This window comes from Toxotes jaculatrix, chromosome 1, assembly GCF_017976425.1.
Source record: "Toxotes jaculatrix isolate fToxJac2 chromosome 1, fToxJac2.pri, whole genome shotgun sequence".
Classification (NCBI taxonomy): domain Eukaryota; kingdom Metazoa; phylum Chordata; class Actinopteri; family Toxotidae; genus Toxotes; species Toxotes jaculatrix.
Window position 1 is genome coordinate 31,307,089 of NC_054394.1, and position 12,856 is coordinate 31,319,944.

At 44.8% G+C, this 12,856-nt stretch overlaps 1 protein-coding gene across 1 annotated transcript in view; it reads right to left on the reverse strand.

Moving 5' to 3' along the window:
- The window catches only part of LOC121184311 (SH3 and multiple ankyrin repeat domains protein 2-like), a 149,420-nt gene that overhangs the window by 28,011 nt on the left and 108,553 nt on the right, over positions 1-12,856 (reverse strand). The window lies entirely within an intron of this gene.

Here is a 12,856-nt window from a genome sequence, read left to right on the forward strand (position 1 = left end):
GCAGCTTCATGGCTGAACATTAACCGTTTAATCAATAACACACGACAGACACACACTGTCACACACACACACTTCTGGAGGAAAGAAACACATAAGCACTTCAGGCCTTTAATGCAGTCTGCATGTAGAAGCCGGCCCTCTGTCAGATCAAGCACACGAGCCTATTCAAAAGCCATTATCATTATCATAACCATTACAATAGTTCCACAACATTAAGCATCATCCGACCCATTTAGCTGAACACGGGCAGCCCGGAGTCTGATCGCTCAATCCAATCTCGTCTGATGCAGATATTCCTCCATCAGTCGCTGACAGCCACTAATCTGATTAATCAATTATAATCTGACCTCTGGAGACGCGTTATAATCACATCCTGCTAATCCAGCCGTCGGAGCAGGAAAGGGTTAACGGCTGCACACGGAGGTCAGCTGATCTGTGATCTGTAATATCAAAACAGACGTGAGTCTTAACACGTCACTGAGAGCTGAGTTTCATCGCCCGTTGCCTCGGAAACGGCAGCTGACAAACCAGTCTCACCTCAGCGTCTGTTTACTAGCTGTTCTGGAGTTTTCGGTCATACCACATGGTCTTCGTCAGCAGATGAAGATCAAGGTCAAACTTTGAAACTGAACTTTTATGTGAAACCAGGTGAGAAGTCCTTACAGTACTCCGGAAAAATGGAAACTCTACATACGGATAAAGAGAGAGAGAGAGAGAGAGATGACCTCCACCCTTTATCAGCCACTGTCTATAAAAACATATGGAGGAGAAACTGTTCTCGTTCCATGAGACCAGGTAAAAAGACGTTGAGGCATTTACACTGGAACTGGGATGGATTTGGTTTCGTGCCAGTTAACTCAGGGTACCATGAGCCAGATTTAAAACCAGTGTAACCTCATGGTGTGGAGGCAATTGATAAAAACACCTGAACATTAGTGATTAATGTAACTGATCGAATAAACACAGAACTGTGTAATGACACTGACAAAGAAGCTGTATTTACTGTTGATCAGTCATGTGTGGCTGACACCTGATCCACTCAGGTCAGCATCAGGCCACAAACCCAAACCTGAACACGGTACCTTCTCATTCACATGCTGTTTATATGCTGATCGTATGAGCCTAAATATTCCAAACACGCACTTTTCAGCCGAGTTCAGATGTTTAGTTTTACCCGAAACATCCAAACAACTTTGGACCTGCCAATCACCAAAGCCAAGCTCACCGAGACGAGCCTCACAGCCTCACAACTAACAGACGCACAAAAACAACTGAACACTGAAAAATACAAAGTACAAAGTGTTTTCTTCCTTTGTGCAGCAAAGACAGATGTGATGAAATGCAATGAAACACACATGCAGCCACACACACACATACACACACACACACACACACACACACACAGGCAGACATACAGTACACGTGCACCTGTATAAGCCTGCATACCTTCACCCACACATAAAAGCAGCAGCATTCATCAGCATTTGAAACATGGAGATGCATCTTAGACTGGGGGCTGGGTGTGTGTGTGTGTGTGTGTGTGTGTGTGTGTGTGTGTGTGTGTGTGTGTGTGTGTGTGTGTGTGTGTGTGTGTGTGTGCTTTCCTCTTGTAGGAAGCTGGAGTACATCAAAGCAGGCTCATTAAATACAGAAATATACAGACAGAAAGTGTGTGTGTGTGCGTGTGTGTGTGTAAAAGAGAGAGAGACACACAGGAAGACATAAAGAAGAGTAAAATGAAGGATTGAAATATGATGGGGGGGGTGGAGGGAGAGATGGAGACAAGAGTTTTATTCTGATGACTCAGAGTCCTAGTTAGAAGAGTCTTTACTCTGATGAATCATAGCTGAATATCAAACTGACGATGAGAGCACATGTAAGAGCACACACACACACACACACACACACACACACACACACACACACACACACACACACACACACACACACACAGCTCAGTCAGGCTCACGTCCTCTTGAAATACACTCCGACAGCGCGTACAGTCACAGTCCAGACACTACGATGTGAGATTTACAGCACAAGGACACTGACAGACCCACTGAGACAATCATCTGTCGCTGAATCTCTCGGCCGACTGCAGGAGCTCAGGTCACGGACGTGAGGTCACGCTGCTCAGAGGACGATGCTCTGTCCTGCCGCTCAGAGGACGACGCTCTGTCCTGCTGCTCAGAGGACGACGCTCTGTCCTGCTGCTCAGAGGACGATGCCCTGTCCTGACGAAGCGGCGACTGCACCGAGCCTCCGGCTGCAGACACACCTACAGCTTGTTGAGTTGTTGTGTTTGACTTGTTTGGGTTCGTACTGTGCAGATAAGGTTAAGTTAAAGGGTCAGTTCACCCAAATCACAAAAACATATTCCATCATTTACCCCAGTACTCTGTAATCACAGAGACCGTTCTGGTTTTATTCATCTCTAAGTTTTCTGCCTCTGAAGAATCTACAGATCTGACTGATCTGATCAGTCAAAACTTTTATCACTCCTCCATCTTTTTACCAGCAGAGGAAACATAAAGGCTGCAGCTTCTCATTAACGTCTCACACAAAATCCAACTTCAGCAACTTTAGCTGCTCCAGAAGTGACGCAAGCAAGAATTAGCTTTTGGTGGTTGGTGGAGTTTGGAACCAACTATATCCCAAACCCTGGACATGTCCCGTGTTAGGACAGTGAGCCTGATGGATCTGTAAAGCATGGTGGAAACTTGGGGAAGTAGATTCTGCTGGTCCACTTCCCCGTAGGCACAGCTGCAGCCTGGTTCCACACCACTGAATCACCGCTCACGGCTCCGATACGTTTAGCAATTCAAACAGACAGATTGGGTGCTGAGCTCATTGACAAATTGGAAATTTGTTTGGCGGGATTAAAGATGATGATGTCATCTTCCTGTGCCAGAGCCAGAAAAACTGCCACAAAAATAGCGACAAGCCTGGATGAGCAGCTGCACAGGCCGTACCCAAACAATGGCTCTTAAACTGGCGTCTTTACGTTACTGCTCAAACAAACTATGTGGACTGAAGCTGACGTCAGCAGCTCGACTGCAGCTGAATGCATCACTTGCAGCTGATTGGTTAATATCCCTCCTCCCAAAAAAACACCTTGCTAACAGGAACATGACCACCAAGCTAAAGCTGCTCCACCAAAAAGAATTTTCTAAACTTTGGAAAAATAGGGGTGAGCTACCTTTCAACTCTCGAGCCTCGAAGGTGGAAAACTAAACAAAGACCTGGCCCTGTCCGTGTCCTGGTCCCGTACTCCGACACTGACTCAGCCCTGTCACCAGGCCGTGCTCCCTCCCCCAGGGCCTCACCCCCCCCCCCCCCCCCCCCCCGACCCCACGTCCTCCACTCTCCAGCAAACTGTGCTTCAGACTCTGTCTCCTGAGTCTCTGCTCAGCTTTACTCTTAAAAGCTGCATTATCACTGTGTACACAGTAAGGCACAACATGTTCCCGGTTGCTAAGCGACAGTTGCTGTGTGATACCACTGGAGGTGGGAGTGGTGCTGAGAATGTTACCACTGTTTGAGGGGGGTGGGGGGGGGGCGGTGCAGTGGATCATACCATTCATCATTAAACGGGGTCATAATTTGATACTGAGCGTTTTTGTCAATGGACATCGCTGCCAGATTTCACGCCCATCTCTTCCTCTCCCAGTGCAGCCATCTTGAAAGGTTTTAGTCTCATGTCTTATTTTGACAGAGCGCTGTGTTGTGTTTGTTTTAAAAATAAAAAGCAGCTCTCTGAGCACCGTGGGCTCAGGGAGCTGCTCCTTGTGCACTGCACCTATAAATAAATTATTTATAGGAAACGACACTTCCACTCTGTTATTTTAAGACTGGATGTCATGTGATTTCAGTGCGTTGTCCGTGCGTACGCGTGCCGACCTGTGGGATTTGTGGGCACACAGCTGCATGTGTGAAAGATTGCTGATTTTCCTTGAGAGGTATTGATTAGTGTTAAAGTGGGCAGAGAGTAAATAGCGGAGGGGAGCTGATAATGATGGAGGGTCTTTCTCCATTCACTCCACATCTGAGGCCTGAGGCTGAAGCAGCGGTGCAACTCTCCCACAACCAGAATCAATACCCGTATTATACAAACGTTAGCTTAGCCAGGTACAGGCATGCTACTCGTCATGTCATGTCAGACAAATGTCAGCCTGACTAACAGGCTACACGTGACCCACGAGACGAACCCATTCATTAAAAACGTGAGAAAACACAAACGCCATCTCATGTGGGATGAAGCAGCAAAGAAGTTACGTAATCTCGTCACGTCTCCTTCAATAAACTCACGTTAAGGAAGCTGATCGACACGACTCACATCATATATGTCCCACGTTTCAGAAATTTACATGAAGCAGCAAATAACTGATCTGTTGGCCACTCGCAGGCGACGCAACGAGCTGTAAACACAACACTGACATATCATCACCCTGTAAAGTTGATATGATGAACGTGTGAGCGAACAGGAGCCTCTTTACACATCCAGCACACACACACACAGCAACGTTATCATTCACACACAGTCATGTTTTGACACTAAAAGACTAAAACACTCTGAAGCTGTGGGTTTGTCACCGTGTCGACCACTTTCACGTTTAACATCCTCATTTAATCCACTGCTCATATAAAATATTGACTCAGGCAGCTTTAAAACCACAACAGAGGTTTAAGGGAAACATGCTTCAACTGTTCACAAGCACAAAGTGCTTCAGTTAAAGAAGCTGACAGACATCGGCTGTGGCTGGATGAGTGGCTCAGTCTGTTTAAAGCATAAATGTATATTATTATCTTTTAAATTACTTTGATGGCAAAACTTCTTTGTCTGTAGAGTAACGTCGCGATCGCTGATGGTTAAAGACAGAACAGAAAAACGCTTCAGTCCTGAAGGCTTCAGCCGTGAAACTGCACCCTGAGGAGGAATTCACCGCTGCAGCTGACCCTTCATTACCACACACCTGGTTGCAAAAAGCACAATAAACAGAAATTAAGCAACAAATGCTGCGTTAAAACATACACACAAATCAACTACGCACACACAGAGACTCACAGGCCATCTGTCGAAGCTGCACTGGGCCGAAGGGAAGCTCTGAACACTTTCTTCTCTATTAACTTTCCTCTGTGTAATTCTAGGTCTACTTTATCACTCCCACAGCATTAGATTATATTTACAGAGCTGATACCTCTTGTGGGTTTTCCTTGAAACTTTGAAAACAGGAAATGTAATAGCTGCAGGCCAACTTCTTTCCATGCAACCAAGGTCCTAAAAGACTGGAATACTTGGAGCAGTGAATAATGCATCTACTTTGATGATTGATTGAGAAGAGAGGCCTCATTCAGCAGCTCGAAAACACAACATCTGCACGGTGATGGGATTTTATGGAAAATGAAATCACTCAGCTGCGACTTTGCTGCGAACAAACAGGTAATATAAAAGTTCTAATCGAAAACCCCATCACAGATCTGTGAACAACCCCTTCCCACTGATCAAATCAAGTTGCCCCGTCCCAGAATCCTCTTCCAAAAGGAAATCGATAAAATTAATAAAGCGAAGACACTTTAAAATGTTTCATGTGACTTTAACCAATAAAAAAAACATCACCACAAATCAAATCTTCTTCTGTTATCAAGTTTCTAAATCCTCAACAAACTTCAGCCATTATACTCAAACCTCACCACTCTTGTCATAGTTGTTGTGCTATGTCCTCTGTGTATAAATGCTCTGATTGCATGAGTGTGTGTGTGTGTGTGTGTGTGTGTGTGTGTGTGTGTGTGTGTGTGTGTGTGTGTGTGTGTGTGTGTGTGCGTGTGTGCGCGTGTGTGTGAGGCCGGGAGCGTGGGAGTGGCTGGGGGAGTGTCTGCTACAAATTGGTTCCTCAGGCTCAGCCAGCTGGGCACTGTGTGTTTTTTCAGTAAATGTTACTCAAACAGGAGTAAACAGTGCATTTGTTGGGGACTATTTTCAGCTGTGGATTGATACGGTTTTTTTTGTGTAACATAATAATAAGTGAACTACAGAACCTGGCCAGCCTTCGCCTTCAAGACACATGTTGTGATAAATGAATTAACGCAGTTTTTTAGTCTTCAGAGGACAGAGGACAGTCAGTGGTGCACAGTGAGCATCCAACACTTGCAGTGTTTATTCCTTTTAAATAAGAAAGAGATGCAACAACCATAATAACCATTAAAGTTCATGGATAAATACTTGCTCGTGTAGCAGCAGTAAAACGTCGGTTCGGTTTTCAGCAGTGGAACTAAAAGCAGTTCAGAGAAGCTCGGTATTTCTCTGATAAGCCAACAACCTGCCACATTTGGGCTTGTAACCCTCTGGTCAGCCGCGCTGCCACCCGCCACACCGGCTACTCACTCCAGCATAAGTGGGTCAAGGGCAATAATGCCTGTAATGCTAGAAAGAGCACAGAGACATGACCTAATGCATGAAACCCAGGCAGGCGGCTTCATCTTTGGAACACGGGAACGGGTGAACGGTCTGATTCTCGTGTTCCATCATCAGTGCGTGTGATGGAGGTGCAGACTGGCAGAGACCGACAGAGGCAGCGAAGAAGAAAAAGAACTACTTTCCACGACAATGACTGACGCATCACCCGCACCGGAGGGGCACCACGGCCGGCTAATTACCATCATGCACGAATCGCTGCACGAATGCGACCACGTGAAATCTGAGCTTGCACACTTTACACACAGTTTGCTCGCAGGCTGAGGTTCTGCATGAGACAAGTGTGTCCACACATGAAGGATGAAACCTGGAGTCCAAATCTGAAGATGAGGTCAGGCAGCAACAAACCCTGAGTGAAGCCAGACGCTTGACAGTTTGTCTCAAACAGCAGCTTTTCTCTTTTTTTAACTGGACGACATCAAGTGGACGCAGACAAATGATCTACAGAGGTCAGTCCACTGTTTTTAGCAAGTTCTGCTAAGTAAATAGCGATTTTCACTGTTTTAGGCACTAATATCATTGAAATACTTTAGGTTATGAAAACATTGTAAAAATCAGCCATAAGATGATTTTTTTTTCTGTGCTAAAACACCTGGTACACTGTTGAAGACCAGTGTATCAGACCAGTGTTTCTGGTGATCAGGTGTCAGGTCATGTGACGTTATCCCTGGAAAGGTCGCAGCTGGGCCTTAACATGAACACAGGAGCCTGCACAGGGTGGCTGGGATATGAGAGCCTGGAAGCTTTTGTTTGTTTTTTTTTTTAGAGATAGAGTCAGTGAGGTGAGCTGGCTGCTGCATGGAGATGAGAGCCGCCCCCCCCCCCCACACACACTTCTTTTTTTTTCCTTTAAGAGCTTCTGCAGAAAGAAATGGTGAGGACGGTCTGTGCTAGTTCACTGCACAACTGACAGTTGTGTGCTGTGTTGCAGTCCTCAGAGGGATGCAGAGAGGCAGAGATCTGACAGAAGGACACACACACACACACACCTGGGGGCACTGGGAGGCAGATGCATTTGCATGTTACACTGGTCACACATCCTTCTCTTGGCCAAAGTTGTGTGTTATATAAGAGAGTAAGTGCTTTCCTCCATCTACCTCGGCCGCACACACACTCAAACACACGCACAGACGCGCACACAGGAGGCACACGTACAGGATGTTAACTTTTCATGCATGTTCTATCCTGCGAGCATGACTGTAACACACTGACTACATGCATGCGTCTCATAAGGCTCAGTAATGGCACAACCACTCTCTTCTTTAAAGATGCACTTCTGATCTAACTAATTAACACTGATGTCGTAGGTTAAATGGACTAAAAGAAAAAGCTTAGAATGAACTTTTCTGTGAGCCAAAGACCAAAGAGGAACCAGTCTGTAACACCGCTTTATGTCAGAAGTCGAAATCTCCCAGTTAAACTTTCACTCACATCTCATCAGTAATGACATACATCTGATTCAAAATGCAAACGTCAGCTTCGTAAAACTAGTTCCAGTCAGGCTCAGTCCATCACAGTCGAGTCCGTGGTGAAAACCACTGGTTTATTATATTGGTGAAAATCTAAAAGTCTTGTCTCACACCTACAGACAAAGGAAACGAAGCAGAGGAAATATTATTTCGAGTGGTGTAATGGATCTAACCTTTTCAAGAGGTAATTTTGCTTTTCTGAGGTCATGATGAGAAAAGCATGAAAACTCCGTCTGACGGCGAATCACTGGGACAGTTCATGTCAGACCAGGACCTTCAGTGGAGCTAAACATACTGAAAAGTTAAAATGTTCTTCCAAAGAGAAATAACAACTTCAGCTGAGTGTTTACTGACTCCTTCTCAGAGGAAACACTGAGCTGTTGTCACATCTACTTGGAGCTTTAATTCTCTTCTCTCCTTCGTATTCTCAGAAGGTTTTCTAACTTGTTCTGTCTCTTGCTTCATAACAACAAAACTACCTTTGTGATCAGCTCTTGGAGAAACAGGAAGGCGGGAGACTGCTCACGACAGCTGCACACGCTCATCATCAGATACGATTACAGACGCCGGCAAAGTGTGAGTAACAAACACAGATCATCAGTTCAGGCTGCAGGAGGAAAGTTAGTTTTTAAATCTCATTTAAATCTGACAGATTTGTAGACAAAAGAGTTCAAGGGCACTAAAGCACATCCTGTCCTGTGAGACAGACCAGCGAGGACAGATGTGCCACAAGACTAAAGACTGGTTTAGAAAAGCAGAAATCATCAGTAATGTCCTGAACACTGACAGAAACACGCAGGCTGTGCCACGCGCACCCAAACACTGCGTAATGTGAATCAGGGAGGCAGAGGAACAGAGCCACGCTGTCCCACAGTGAACTCGGCCTTTGGCTTAATCAGCAGCAATGAGACGATCCCAGAGGACACAACGCAATTATGATGACCGACCACCTACTGTGGCCACGGGGCAGAGCTGTGGCTGTGTGCGCTCTGCTGTGCCGCACACTTCAAACTCTGTCTGCAAGAGGAGGGCGATGAGTCTGCGTCACAGAGGCGACCTCTGACCTCGTGGACTCTTGACTTTTTGCCTTCCAAGTGCAGCAAACAGGTGATTACGATATCAGTAAGCTAGCTCTCGTCTTTCGTCACACACGGCAGCAGAAGGCTTCCCTCGCTGCCTCGCCTCGCTTACTCACAATCAACGAGCTGTATTGATATGAAGCGCATCCCGCCGAGGCAGGGCGGTTACTGATGGGGATGACGACGAGCAGCCACTTAAACACGTTTAGGCAAATGATTCGAGTGCTTGTGTACGAGCGAACAAAATGCGTGCGTGCATCCTCCTGCCAAGCTGCAGGAGGCAATGAAAGATTGATGCTTAGCCAAGCCTTAAATCATGCATGCAAATGGATATGTTCTGCTAATGTACAGTAGAAGGGAAACAGGGCATGTGTGCACCGTTGCGGACATAAAAACAGATGTTTAAACACACACACACACGCACACAAACGCAGACACACACTTCCTAGAACTTTAAATGTTAACCAGATACCTGCTAAAAAAGATATCAGCCCACAGTGTTAGTACACAACAATCCCCCTGTTAGCATAAGACTTCTGTGATATTCAGCAGCTTCTTTCCGTTTCTGTTTGCCTCCTCAGTCTTTGCTCTCGTCCTTTAACCCATGATCTGAAAATCAATCTGCATCCACCGATCAGAAATTCCACTTAAGAAAATGCGTTTTGAAGGAGACGAGAAATGAGGCTTTAAGAGGGGCTCAGCAGGAGGACAGCCGAGCAGCGTCCATGTGTATGGAAATCCAGTGTCCAATCACATAACGTAGAAATTCTCCTCCTTCGCGTGTGATGGAGAGTTCACCTGTCAGGGAAATATGACACCTCTTCACTGAAAATCTGTTCAGCAACTGAAAACTGCAGGTCATCTGGTGGGACTGTAAAGGGATTATACAGCAGAGCCAACAGGCTGCCATGGTAATCGCATCACCACTATATAATGACCACTACAGGACAGGATCAACTCCTGCACCAATCACCGTGTTTTCAGGTTTTTTTCTGATCCATCTGGGCTCAAACACTGACTTCACTCAGACCACGAGTGGCCTCTTTCCCCCATGACAAGCACTAAGCATTAACATGAATAACTATGGATTTTTGCAGTTATTTGCAAAATAAATTCAACTTCAACATCCCCTGTTTTTTTCTGAATCTCTCTCAAGTTAATTCAGTCACACACTCATGCTAACAGACCGACTCTCATTTCTACAACTGATCATCTTAAACAGTTATTTTATTCCCCCTTTTTTTGTATTTTGTCCACAGACTGGTTCTCTGTTCTTTATTATTTAAAAATTAACGGACCATCACAGAAATGTCCTCTTTCTCTTTTATTTAAAGGAAAAACCACCCAGTCTGACAGTGCACCATACAACCTCAGCAAAGCTCAAACCTAAATGATGACAGAACCATCCATTACGAGCTGGTGACAGGTGAGTCACTGATGCTGCTTCCAAACGGGCCTGGACAGAGACAGGACGTTCTGTTTGGGCTAATGTGCGTCGAGTAAATTCCTCTGTCCTGCATCGTATTCATGCATCTTTCCTTGGTGCTGTAGGGAGGAGGAGGCACGAAGTGAGAGCAGGATGTGATAAATACAGAACTGAATCAAATCAATACAGAAATGAAACGAGACCATTCGTCTCCTAAGCAAAGTGCTCTGATGGATTGTTGGGAAACTGATAAAGAGCAAAGAAGTCTGTAGCACTTCAGGGAGGACACTTGCTAAAAACACTTAAACACAGCCTCAGTAATGATCATCTAAAGTTACTGTACTTGTCTAAATGGATCTATCGAGAGATGCTCAGATTGAAACTGCAGCACGAGGTCAAAGCAGAAAGTACAGTGACTGGAATCAGTGGGTGCAGTGATTTTCTGCTCACGCTCAGTAAAGAATATGAGCTATGGATGGATAACTAGCCAGAGGCTGTGCAGCTGTGAATGTGTCAAACACTCTCAAGCCCTTCGATGCATTTTGCAAACACGTTCTTGCTGTGATTCATCCGAGCTTTGACTCCAGACTGAAGCGGGCCGAGATGATTCAGGGGGGTCAACAGAAATTTGAGATAAAACAAATGAGAGATAAGGAAGTGAGTGAGCTGAAATCATACTGAGGAGGAGCTGCAGACACAGATACTGTCTGCTCTCCTCATTTGATGCTTCATTTAGCAGAAACGCAAAATAAACCAATCCCCAGTGCAGCGCTGCTTACAGACACACGGTCGTTATGGAGTCACATAAGAAGAGGAAGAAAGTGCGAGCTCAAAATAGACAATGTGCTTTTCCTCCAACTCTGCTTCTCTCTCAGCAGCTGTGATATGATTTGGAATATGTGAGGGTAGATCAGTGACTGAGATTCCTACAACATTATTCAGCACAAGACATTTCCTCCAATACTTAGCAACAGCAGCTGTGCTCACATTAGCAAAATACACACATTATATCAGGTCATTTTGATAAACACAAATCTTTACCACGGAGGCATTTGGGAAATTTCCCCAAGAGATCAAACACTGCAGCTGCTTACACAACACAGTGCAAACTGTGTCGGCTGCACAGAAAACATGAAAAGCACAGTTGAACAATCGTTAAGGGTGTGAGATTAGATCTGTTTGAATATCACTGAACCAAATCTCTCACGTAGCAAACAAAAAAAAGCCTCTGAAACCATAACTTATAAAACCATAACTTCAAAAGCAAAAACGCTGAAAAAAAAAAGAGGCCTGTTCGATGGCGACAGTCTCCTCTCCTGTTTCTCTTTCACTGTCACGTTTTTAAGTTACGATTCTCCAGTTTAAACTTTCATTTTCTAACAAGCTCTTGTGTGGGAATGTGTTACAGGAATACGCCTCCATTAGCCAACAGCTTTCAGAGTGACAGCTCATGGCCAGGACATCGAACAGTGGTGTAACTCTACTGCCTCCTCCCGTATCACCGAGCACAGATATTAGAGGATGTGTGGCCACTACCGTGACCCTTCTCCACACATTACAACCATCATGGCGTACGTAACCATATGTTTACAGATGGAGCTGTAAAGAGAGCGATAACTGTGACATTTGATTGGTTAACAAGCTACTCTGAGGCACAGAGGATAAGCTGTACAGCATCAGACTGGGTTGGTTACCAGTGGTTCACAGGAAAAACATGACCCCCAACAAAATCACGTCGCCTCAGACAAATGACCCTGTGTGGAAAATCCAAATGTTAATTTATATCCAAGTGTAAAGGGGATGATTTTCCCCTATAATACTAATACTAATACTACTAATGATAATAATAATAAAATTGTAATAATAATAATAAGCTATGTAGCAGCCTATTTATTGGGTCAAACATGTTCAGGTCCTGGAGCTAAAATGAAATCTGATAAACTTAACAAATGATTTAACAGATGAAAAATAAAACTACTGTTTCACTTTAATTCAAACACAAACTGGATTCAGCAGTGGTTTTACACCAAAACAGATCTGTGTCTCACAAACACAAATGCTGATTATATGACTTTCGAACAGACACAGCAGCTTTTCGTCGCTGGCAAGATAAAAGTGCTGCTGCTGAAGCTGAATGGTCACAGGACACAACACACAACCGCAGCACCGATGGTTTGAATCTGGCCAAAGACCTTTGTTTGAAGTTCTCTCTCTTTTACAACACAATAACTTGCACTGAAGGTGGAGCAAGAGTTTAAACATCGACACAACAGGTTGCTAAATATTGATATTTATAAATTTATAAATTTGAAGAAATAAAAGCAAAACATGAAAATCTTTCACCAATAAATGAAGAGTCCTGAAAAACTGCTGCTTGTTACCAACAGCTGCTCGATGCTTAGCTAACACA